Raw genomic sequence first — 12,191 nt, 5'->3', positions numbered from 1 at the left:
TCCAATAGACCTTTCTGTAATAATGGAAATGTTCTACATCTGCATGTGACCATTGAGTACTAGAAATGTGGCTAATGTGACTGAGGGACTGCAATTGTAATTTTAGTTAATTTTACTTAATTTATTATTATTTTTAATTTTACTTAATTTAAATTTAAATAGTCACATATGGTTCGTTGTGACCATATTGGACTCCAGAGTTCTAGACTGTATGCTTGGTAATGGTAGGGACCACATAGTTCTTCATTGTGTGCCTGACTAATAGTAGGTATTCAAGAAATATTTGTGGAAGGAAGGAATGGAAAAAGGAAGGAAGGAAGGGAGGGAGGGAGAGAGGGAGGAAAGGAAGGAGAGAGAAGGAGTGGGAGGGAGCAAGGATGGACCAATCTACAAGTAGGCAAATATATGGCTGGGAATTAGTGTTATAGAGCAGAAAGAGTTTGTTCATCCATCACTAGCAGAGCCAAACACTAGGCACCATAAATTGCAGAGGAGAAATATTGGCTATTTTATTAATAAGTGGTGCCAACAGGAGAGCAGGAAGCTAATGCTCAAAAGCTCACACTCTCTGATGGCATGTAGATTACATATTATAGAGGGCAAAATCACAAGACACTGTGGGCTACAGGGTTGTGCTGGGAGCTGATTGGTCTCAGATGAGGTAAGGGTAATGAATCATTTCTTCATGTCTTGAGGACAGTTCTTGGGTCTTTTCCCACATCCCTCTGTCTGGTTTCATGGTAAAGTAACCAGTGGGTCATTCCACCTTAGGGCTCTGGAGTTGAAATATAACTTGGGTCAAGTTGTTATCTTTAAGCTGCCAGAGCTTCAGATTGGGTGACCATGAGTCAGTTTTGGACTACACTCTTTTGCTTCAGGGTTGCTGATTGTCTGGAGGAATGGCTAGTTCTCTGAGGGGTATAGACACAGAGAAAAAGATATTTCTAGAGCTAGAATTTTAAAACTGAAGGTAGTCAAAGTCATAAGAACCCTTGGTTTCATTAAAAAGCATGGTGAGCCCTGAGACTGTGTACCTCTTGGGTGGAGAAGTAATTTTCTGCTATATATCAATAACTTAAGTGCACTAACTCAGACTGGAGATTTTGGAAGACTGAAGTTCAGTTTAAAAATTTGTAAACCCTCTTCCTCCAGGGTCTCCATTCTATTCTCTTTGAGCTTTCAGAATATGATCCAGTTGAGTGCTTTTAAGAAGCATTTTATTCTAGAACTCTGAGGGGATGTTAAAAGTCATTCCCAGCAGTTTGGTAGCTTGGACAGGGTGTCCCATGGGAAGGTCAAACATCTGGGATGTGGTGGTGGCAATGCTCCTCATAAGCTGTGTGACATTAACCTCTAAACCTCCTGGCATGTCAGTGTGACCTTTGTAAAACTGTGGGGTTAAATGAGCTAATTCCTAAGCTCCTTTCTAGAGCTGATGTTGTAAATCTATATCAGGGCACATGCTGGCCTTTTAAAAGGCAGAACCATTTAATATGACTTTTTTTATAAAGTGCATTTTTTTTTAGGTGTCCACTAACCGGTATGAAGAATTTCCCAATTTGATACAGCTTTAGGTTGGTATTACTTACAAACTCATAAACTGAGGAAGATACAATTACTTGAAAAAAGAATTCGTGACGACCAAAACTTGAAGTAGCATTTCTTTTTCAAATGGCAGCTAAAACTATTTTAGAAACATTGGCTTGACTGTGTAAATAAACATTGACTCATTTAAGTTATTGTAATTGCTGAGTTCAATATTTACAATGCTAAATTTAAAGGCATTCATTACTAATGTGTAGCCTCAAAAAGAATATGAGTCACTTATTTTATCTCTTTAAAAAGATAAAATTCCTCCTATTTAAAAGATAAGAAAATCTGCTAGTTAAATTTTATAATCAAATCAATACATTTTTAAAATATAAAAGTAATATGAACACAGTAAAATTTTGGACACATGAGAAAAGAGGAAAAAAGTTCACCAATCATTTTGCTTCACTTATACCACTGTGGTTAATATCTTGGTGCATTTTTTCAGTGCATGTTCCTTCTATAGATTATAATTTTAACTATGCAGTATATGCAATAGGTATATATTGCTTAGAATTTTAATGATAAATTATAAAATGTTTCAGACCTCCAGAAAAATATAGAATATAACATAATAGGTCATGCATTTACCACCTAAATTTCAGAGACATAATTGTTTCAAATCTCTTTCTTGTTTCAGATCTTTTTGTTTTTAAATAATGAGGTATTATGGATACAGCACCAAACTCATTCTAGTCCTTCCCTTTCTTTCCCTCCTAAAATTGTTCTCTATTCTCATTTATGATTTCCTATAAATGTATAAATCTATAAAAATTTATAGTATTGTTTTATGGGTTAAATGTGCATGTTATCATCTACAGCTTGCATTTATTTATTATAAACTTTTGAAATGTATCCATGTTGGTGCATATACTGCTAGTTTGTCCATTTTAACTGTTCTATGGCATTCCATTTATGGACAGCCCACAGTTATGTAACGACTTGTCTGTGATACATAAGTGAGTTTCTGATATAATTTTTACTATTATGACACTATTGTAATGAGCATACTTTACATATTTATTTGTGAATGCATATGAGAATTTTTTTTAGGGTAGATATCTAGATAGATTGTTTTGTTAAGAATATGTTCAAATGTTTTAGGTGCCTTCAAATTACTCTCCCAAGTAATTGAATTTATTTATACCCCAGTTTTATTTTACCTTATTTTCACCAGCAGTTGTTACTTTCAAACTTTTAAAGTTGGTTAATTTGATGGATATAAAGTAGTATGTAATCATTGTTTTAATTTTTATTTTACTATTTTACTGATTTCTAGTGAGATTGAAGAATTTTCACACTTCTATTGATCATTTGGATTTCTTCTATAAAACACCTCCAAATCCTTTGTGCTTGGTTATTTTCTTTTTTCCTTATTGATTTGAAGAGGTCTTTGTATCAATTTATTGTAATTTTATGAATAATGTATATTTAAATTATTTTACCTAACTACTATGTACATATTTATTTAAGTGAGCTTTGTAGATGTTTAGAAACAATTTATTAACATGAAAATGTCATCAAAACCTTAATCCTATAGTGACTGGAGGATCATATTTCATGGGTATGAAATCTGAACTGTGAAAGGTACATTTTTAAAAAAGAATTCAGAGAACCTGCACAGCTGTAGAGTCCTAGAAACCGTCCTATGTGTGAATGTAAACAGCCCCGTGGTGTCACCATTTTACCTCCCTAGAACTTTTTCCCCACCTAGAAATATAACTGATAATTTAAAAAAAAATTCCACTAATATTGTTTTTCTTTGTCTTGAGGTCCTCTTTGGGTCCACAGATGACAAAATCTAAATTCTAGAGAAATATAGAAAGTGGTGTATTCTTGCATGGAAAATGAAATCATCTTATTGATTAGGCAGTTTATATCAGTACAGATGTTTGTGATTAAAGGCCTTTTATATCTTCCAGATATTTGAAAATCAAAGCTCATGTACCTCTGGTTACATCTAATTGTCCTTTTTGCTATCTCTTCTCCAACTCTGTTCACAGTTGCTTTTCATCTCAGCAGCCCATAATAAACACTCCCCTGGTTACTTCTGGGGAGGCAGGGCTGAGTGATGGATAGAATCAATGTTATATTGACACACAGATGCCTAGAGTCCTTGAAATCATTCAGACCTGGAGTAAATTCTCACACTGTCACTTTCTGTCTAAATGGACTTGTTACTGACCTCCCAGGTTCTGTTTCTCTGTCCATGAAATGATAGTATGAGAATTATTATAATAATTGTCTAGGGTGTCTGTCATATTAGCCACCATATTAGCAATGCCACTAGGGTGTCTCATTTAATTAGTGCTCCTAGAGCAATCAGTAAGGAACAGGAAAGAGATTGGACAGGATTTAAGTGGTGGCAGCCATGAAGGCAAGAGACTGGCAGAAGCCTTGGAAATCAAAAGGGATGCTGAGTTGGGCAAGCAACCCAGAAGAAATTCCATAATGAAAAGTGAAGCCAAACACTTCTGCAGAGGCAGAAAGCTCTACTTCTGTAATCCTTAAGGCACGGTCATGGTTCTGAGAAAGGTATAGGGCTCCAAAAAGTTACTTATAGCTTAAATACTACCAAGGGTAGCATTGTGGTTTGCTTGAAGGAATTAAACACTTATTAATGGGAAGAAAATGCTTTTTTGGAACTTGTCATTCCATAATAATGGTGAGTAACTGAGGTTTCATTATGCAGAGAGATTTCAACTGTTTTCAGCTTTCAAGGAGGGCATTGTTCAAAGCAGCTGAGTGTTCCAAAAAGTTTAAGGTTTAATACCTTCAAGCATAAACACCTCTTTAAAAAATTTACCCATTGTATATGGAAATTATTCTAAAATATACATTTTGTTACTCTGTCTTTTTAAACAAAACATACTTATGTAACTTAATATTCTTTTTCATAAATCAGAAAGTCATTATGCATTTTAGTTTTTATATCATGTCATAATATAGTGATGCTCTTGGGATCTATTAACACGTAACTGTCTGTTTACGCTAGTCTGTTTGAATCTCATGTCTGCCTTTAACGCTTTATTCTGTTTTCTCTCTTGCTTCTATTTGTCTTCTGATGTGCTGTCAAACATATTACAAATGTTTATGAAGTAAAAGAAATTAGGCTCTGACTAAAGGCCCAAGGAGCTCTCCTTATAGTTCAAATAATTTCTTTCAAAATGTGTTGACTGCCTGATATGTGACAGGTACGTGCTAAGTGCTCAGGGTATAAAGATGAATAGAGTCTCTACTCCTAAGGATTCCTCCCACATGCTGGTGAATTATAAACTTTCCTGTGGCTCATAGAACTATGATTTCTTCTGTAAACTTTGAGACACCTATTTTCATTATTTCTCAAGCATTTTTTCTAAATTCCCAATTCTCAGCTACATTTCTACTACTTGAAGTTGGTGAATATATAGACTTGCAAGATTAAACAAATGCCTTTTTCATATGAATGGTCATGGCCTAATAGCAAGAGCCGAGTAAATGCTGAGAGGAGTTGGTGGCCACATAGGGATTGAAAGAGTCCACAAAGCTGTCCACTGGTAAGGTGTTTAAAAGTTCTACATTTATGATAGAGACTTCTGAACAAAATGGTTTTGCGAATTGAACTTTAAAGTCTACCCTCTGTTCCAGAAAAATATATAGTAGAAAATATTATTTGCAAAATAAAGAGGTGTAGGCAAGCTGTGAAACAGAGGAAGAGGAGGGAAACTGTCAAGGTGAGGTGGCACTGACATGCTCACTGTGCACCTGGTCTGGGACTAGGCATGCCGGCTTGTAGTTTGACTCCTAAGAGTGGTTAGTGATAGCACCAATTTATGTTTAAACACTGAATTTACCTCCTTATATGAAACTGTAGGTGGCATTAGTTGTTCCTTTGTCATAAAAAAGGCTCAAAATAGTCAGTATCAGTGCTTATTACATTTCAGGTTTTTTGTAAAGCTTCTGGACAGAGAAACGTCTGGAAACATGGCTAGGCTAAGACTTTTGCTGGTTGTGGAACATGTTTTTTTTTTTTTTTAAGGAGAAGGATCCTTAACTGCCAATAGAAGACTTAGTTTTGGATCTACCAGTCCTGGGGGACTGGAAGGTGGCAAAATGAAAACCATTACTCATGGAGAGGGAACCAAATCTCCTCTAAGATCACCAACTTTTCTTGATTTTCCTGGGACTTTTTTTTAGCTTTACAGTTGAAATTCCTATGCTTCAGAAACAACATCAGTCCTGGGAACATTAGGATAATCAGTAACCCTGCCTATTCCCCACCCTTAAAATAAATCTGAAAATTAAAATACAAAAGCACATGAGAATAACCAGTACCAAAGTGATAGCCAACAGGACCAATAATCAGAACACAAATTAACTCCTGATAAAACACAAAATGACTTTATAATAAGTGAGTGTAAAGAAAATAACATAAAATTATAAAACAAAAATAGTCAGCTGTGTATTAAGGCAATTAAGGCAGAAATATATGGAGAAAAATATGTTAGAAATCCTAGATATAAAAGAAATGTATAGTCACTGACATTTTAAAATATTCCAGATGGTTATTTGCAGAAAAGTAGAATTTTTGAATTGGATGATGTTACTGAGGAATTTATTCATAATGCTGCACTCACTGATACAGACAGTAAAATCTGGAACAAAAAATTAGCATCATGGAAGATAGATTGAGAGACCCTTTATATATATATATACACACACACGCACATATGTATACATATATACACATATGTATATATATATATATTCCATATATAGACAAAATGTTTTGTAAGAAGAGAAGAAAGAGATGGTTGAAATGATATATTTACATGGATAATTATGGCTGATGCATTTAGTACTGCCAGAAAGTCTTGAGTCTTTAGATTGAAAGTTCACACCAAATGCTTATCAGATTGGATGAAATAAATTTAGAAAGATTAATTGAAGTTGCAGAACATAGAGGATAAAAAATTTGAAAAGTTACCAGAGAGAAAAAAGTCAGATTATCTACTATGTAATGACAATTAAAGTGATGGCAGACACTTCAGCTTTCATAATAGATACTTTATTAAAAACAATGAGTTAATATCATCAAAATGTAAAGAGAAAAGAGCTAGAATTATATATCAAGCTAAACTGTTATTTGAAAGTAAGTATGAAATGAGTGTGTTTCCAGATGTGCAAAAACTAAGAGAGTTTCACTGAATCTTTCACTGCAAATATCATCTTAGAAGAATATTTTTCAAAACAACTGTGCATAGGGAAATTCTTAAACTGTATTGGTTAATATTATTAATGGTGAGAAAAGTAGTCACTAATCTTTTAAAGGTGGAACCATAGTTCTGGATAAAAATGACAAGGAAAAAGGGAGGGAGAATTACAGAGGAGAGCTACTCAGGTGACTGAACTTCATGCTCAAATACAAAATAAAAAAACAAATTTATTTATTGAGTTGGCATATCAGGACAGTGTTCTAACCAGCTGACCTACTTGGCCTGGGTAAATACAATGTTCTTTTTTTCCCTCTTTTTTTTTTTTTCTTTAAAGAGTTTTATTTATTTATTTTTAGAGAGAGTGGAAGGGAGGGAGAAAGAAAGGGAGAGAAACATCCAAGTGTGATTGCCTCTCGTGCACCACCAAATGGAGACCTGGCCTGCAACCCAGACATGTGCCCTGACTCAGCATTGGACCTATGACTCTTTGGTTTGCAGGCCAGCACTCAATCCACTAAGCCACACCAGCCAGGGCATCTATTTTTTTTTTTTTTAATTCTTTTTTTATTGATTATGCTATTACAGTAGTCCTGATTTTTTACCCCTTTGTCCCTCTCCACCCAGTACCTCCCACTCCCTCAGGAAATCTCCATGCCTTGTACACATTCATGGGTCATGCAAATAAGTTCTTTGGCTACTACATTTCCTATACTGTACTTTACATCCCCATGGCTATTCTGTAACTACCTATTTGTACTTCTTAATCCCCTCACCTCTTCACCCATTTCCCCACATCCCCTCCCATCTGGTAACCACCAAAACATTCTCTGTATCATGGTTCTATCTTGTTTGCTTTTTAGATTCAATTGTTGATAGATAAGTATTTTTGCCATTTTATTATTCATAGTTTTGAAATTCTTTTTCTTAAATAAGTCCCTTTAACATTTCATATGATAATGGTTTGGTGATGATGAACACCTTTAGGTTTTTCTTGTCTGGGAAGCTCTTTATCTGCCCTTTGATACTAAATGATAGCTTTACTGGGAAGAGTAATCTTGGCTGTAGGTTTCTGCTTTCCATGACTTTGAATATTTCTTGCCAATTCCTTCTAGCCTGCAAAGTTTCTTTTGAGAAATCAGCTGACAGCCTTATGGGAACTCCCCTGTAGGTAACTAACTTCATGTTTCTTGCTACTTTTAAGATTTGTCTTTAACCTTTTGCATCTTAATTATGATGTGTCTTGGAGTGGGTTTCTTTGCATTCATCTTGTGTCTCTCTGTGCTTCCTGGACTTGCATGTCTACTTCCTTCACCAAATTAGGTAAGTTTTCTTTCATTATTTCTTTAAATAGATGTCCAGTTTCTTGCTCTTTCTCTTCTTCTGGCAGCCCTATAATGCAAATGTTGGACCTCTTGAAGTTTTCCCTGAGGCTTCTTATATTATACTCTTTATTTTGGGTTCTTTCTTCTCCTTGTTTTATTGGTTGTTTTTTGCTTCCTTATGTTTCAAATCATTGATTTGATTCTTCGCTTCATCCACTCTGCTGTTGTTTCCCTGTAAATTGTTTTTTTTATTTCAATTAGTGTATCCTTTGTTTCTGACTGGATCTTTTTTATGCTGTTGAGGTCCTCACTAAGTTAACTGAGTGTTCTTATAACCAGTGTTTTGAATTTTGCATCTGACTGATTGCTTATCTCCATTTTGTTTAGTCTTTTTCTGGAGTTTTGATCTTTCCTTTCATTTGGGCCATGTTTTTTGTGTTTCCTCTTTTTGGCAGCCTCCCTGTGTTTGTATTAGGTAGAGGTTCTTTGACTCTGTGTCTTGGTAGTGTGGCCTAATATAGTAGGTGTCCTGCAGAGTCTAATGGCATAGCACCCCCATCACCCAAGCTAAGTACTTCGTGTGGGTTGAGTACACCCTCCTCTTGTAGCTGATCCTTGGTTGCTGTTGGCAGATCAATAGAAGGGACTTATCCAGGCCAGTCAGCTGCAAGGATTGGCTGTGACCACTGACCACCAACCTCTGCCCTCTGTGGAGGATCAGGTGGCGGTGTTTCTACATGGACTGTAGCTGCCCACTGGGTGCGCAGGCTCTGGAGTCAGCTCCCACCTGTGTTTTGCCCAAGGCCACACCACCTGAGGTATAAGCAATCTGAGATGGTTGCTAGTTCTGAGCTTAGAGATTCTCAGGCAAAGCCAAGCTGTGAACCTAGGCTGGGTTTTGGTGACAGGGCTGGGGTTCACTGAGGCCAGCTGTTGGTCCTTTGAAAGGATTTAGGAAGTTGTGCAGCATGAGCCAAGACCAGCCATCATGTGGAAAAGCAGATTGGATGGCCCCATAATTTTATAATTTGGGGTTGAGGGGGAGTCTCTAAGGATCTTCAAGGTGGTTCAAATAGTGTTAGCCAGGTGACAGATTCTCAGATATGGCACTAGCTTGCTGGCTCTGTGGGGGAAGGGTTTAGAAAAGGGACAATGGCCTCTGCTTGCCTTGATGCCAAACACTTCAGTTTCTCCCTGCATATCACTGCTGCCTTTTAAGCTACCACCCTGGTGCTGGAGCTCAGAGAGAGTGGGTCTGATTAGTTGAATCAATGTGTGGGTTCTTTAAGATACTTCTTGGGGCTTCAGCAGTTTCTTCCACCAACTCAATCCCCATTGGTTTTTGCAGCCAGAAGTTGTGAGGACTTATCTTCTTAGCACTGGAAACCTGAGCTGGGAGGGCCTGGTGTGAGGCTGTGACTCCTCACTCCAGAGATACCCCTCTGAATTTTTATTCATCATATGTGGGTAAGAGACCAGCCCATTCTGCATCTGCGTCCTTCCTGCCAGTCTGGATGTGGTTTCTTCAACTGCATAGTTGTCAGACTTTCATTCAGCTTGATTTCTGACAGTTCTGAGTGATAATTGTTCTATATTTTAGTTGTAATTTTGATATGGTTATGTGAAGAGTTGAGCCATATCTGTCTATGCCACCATCTTGATCGAAAGTTCAATACAATATTGTTAACATCTCAAATATCTACTTGCTTTTTCTTTTATTCAGAAGGGTCCCTTGAAACTTAGATGCTTGACCATTTTCACTTAAGCAAGAGAAATTTGAATGAAGGAAGAATTTTTTATTTTAAATTTTTATTAAATTTATTGGAGTAACATTGGTTAATAACATTATATAAATTTCTCGTGCATGACTTTAAGAAATATTTTTAACATTAAAACTATCTGTACACTCAAGAAAAAAGACAGATCTTTTATCAGCTTATTCCCAGTCAGGGTGGGTTGCCCGGAGGAATGGGGGGGAATGGTGAGTAGGGGAAAGGTTGGAAAAATGGGAAGGATGAAAGATTCTGGACAACTTTTAAACTCACTGAGGTCTTCATGATATAGTGTCAGGGTTTTATTTAATACAGAATTTCTAGAAAGCTTAATGTACACATATTAAAATGTTAGAAAATATTTTAGTAATAAATTTAAATAATTTTAATTCTATTATCTGGGATTATCCAAACTTCTTCTTCTTTTCTTAATCTGACTACTTGGCTATAGTGTTTTTCTCCAAAGAATTTAAGAACGGAAAGTTTAGAAAGGGATGTGAACACTGTGAGAGAAGGGGTTCACTTTATGCTCAAGGGCAGCTCCAACACAGTTTCATGTACCTTGATGTCACCTCCATGTTTAAGCTGCCTGAAAGCTTCTGTTTGAATTAAGTGAATGTAGGCTTATATTTCTCTCTCTCTCTTTTGCATTATATACTGTCAAATACCAATATATTTTTGTATAATTTTTGCACTGTTTCTTAATCTCTGATTGCCAAAAGAAATATATTTCTTACAGAATAGGTTTCAGACCACAGAATTTGGGTTTTAAGATTTTTTTTTTTAATGAGGGGAGAGCAGTAGATTCTGTGAAAAACTAAGGAAAAAGGAAGAGACCAAATAAAACAACATTTTAAAGAAAGCAATTGCCTTTGCATGGCAGTTTTGCACCCTCATTAAGTGGTTTCTGGCATGATACATGATTTTCCTATATGGTATCCTGAATATTTACCAGGAAAATTAAAGACACATGCTAAGAAGTCCAGGCAAACCTATGAGAATGCAGGAAGGCTTATTCACTTATCCATCATGGGTTTGTATAATGCATGAATGAATGAATAAGTGAGTAAGCCTCCTCCATTCATATATATATATATATCGTCGGCAGCCGTCCGTCTCGAGAGACGATGGTGTAGCTTCTTAAGAGTCTATCTGCACCGCCGAGAATGGCTGTGCAGTCCGACTCGGGAGTGACATGGTATCTGTCTCCTCCCGTGTTGAATCGACATCATGCGATGACGCTGAAGCTACAGAGCCTGGGCAGGGTAATATGGAGGGTCTGCTGTTGCCCATGCAGCAGACCCCCCCTCTCTTCGCAGCTGAAGGGTCCAAGGGAAAGACGGAGTCGATACAGCTTGGCTTCAGGTGCGCCGCAGGAGTTGCCGGTGTTGACTACACCGTCAAACCGCCTTAGGGACTCCGGCTCCGGATTTTCTGTCGGGGTTTACTCCCTTAGCCTTTCCCCTGAAGAGGTATGCCGCAAGGCAGCGGAGGTTTTTTGGAGTCAGAGTTTTCCTTCTCTGATGTACCCTGACTGGAAGATCGAACCAGCGACACTTAGCTCGCAGGCCGACGCTCAATCCACTGAGCTAAACCAGCCAGGGCTTATATATATATATATATATATATGTGTGTGTGTGTGTGTGTGTGTGTGTGTGTGTGTGTGTGTGTGTGTGTGTGTGTGTGTATACACATGCATTTAAAAATATGTATTTCTCCCTCTCAATCTCTCCCTGCAACTCTCTCCTGATAGCTTTATGTTGTCTTAATTTTTGTGAGAGAGAAAAGAAATAATTCAAAATCCATGATCTCAAGAGATTATTTTATAAGAGAGAAAAAGATATATCAACATTCTGCTATTCAAGCCAAATAATAATTTGTGATGATAATGTAGTACAAGTGATGACACAGGCAGTATATGATGTAGAACCCAAATAGCAAATATAATTGAGAGCATTTCTGAAAGTTATGCAGAAGAGGAAGCAATAGGAGTTAGAGATATTTGAGGATATTATGAAGGAAGAAAAGGAAGTTAGTAGCAGAATGGGTGATAGTAAATGTGTGCAGGTGGAAAGGTCTCTGGGTGCTTGGGAGGTGAGTGGATGAATATGGCTACAGCAGTTGAGAGTGGTGGTGCATATTATTGGGAAGGTAAGTTGAACATGGACTGTCAAGAGTCTTAAATCTTTGTAAGCTTCTTGAGTAGGAAACTGACAAAAATAAGGTTATACATAATTGGTAATTGATTATAGAATGAAATACCAGAGGAATGTCTAGAAGCAAGATCAATTGCAAATCATCCAAACAAGAGC

Source organism: Furipterus horrens, unplaced genomic scaffold, assembly GCF_987537825.1.
Source record: "Furipterus horrens unplaced genomic scaffold, mFurHor1.1.pri manual_scaffold_8, whole genome shotgun sequence".
NCBI lineage: Eukaryota > Metazoa > Chordata > Mammalia > Chiroptera > Furipteridae > Furipterus > Furipterus horrens.
The sequence above is the reverse complement of the archived record's forward strand: the minus strand, read 5'-3'. Positions refer to the sequence as shown.